Consider the following 292-nt stretch of genomic DNA (forward strand, 5'->3'; position numbering starts at 1 on the left):
TGAGACCAGATGAACAATAGATGTCATGTGACTAGATGAACAATAGATGTCATGTGACCAGATGATCAATAGATGTCATGTGACCAGATGAACAATAGATGTCATGTGACCAGATGAACAATAGATGTCATGTGACCAGATGAACAATAGATGTCATGTGACCTGATGAACAATAGATGTCATGTGACCAGATGAACAATAGATGCCATGTGACTAGATGAACAATAGATGTCATGAGACCAGATGAACAATAGATGTCATGTGACCAGGTGAACAATAGATGTCATGTGAC

Source organism: Pseudoliparis swirei, chromosome 12, assembly GCF_029220125.1.
Source record: "Pseudoliparis swirei isolate HS2019 ecotype Mariana Trench chromosome 12, NWPU_hadal_v1, whole genome shotgun sequence".
NCBI classification, from domain to species: domain Eukaryota; kingdom Metazoa; phylum Chordata; class Actinopteri; order Perciformes; family Liparidae; genus Pseudoliparis; species Pseudoliparis swirei.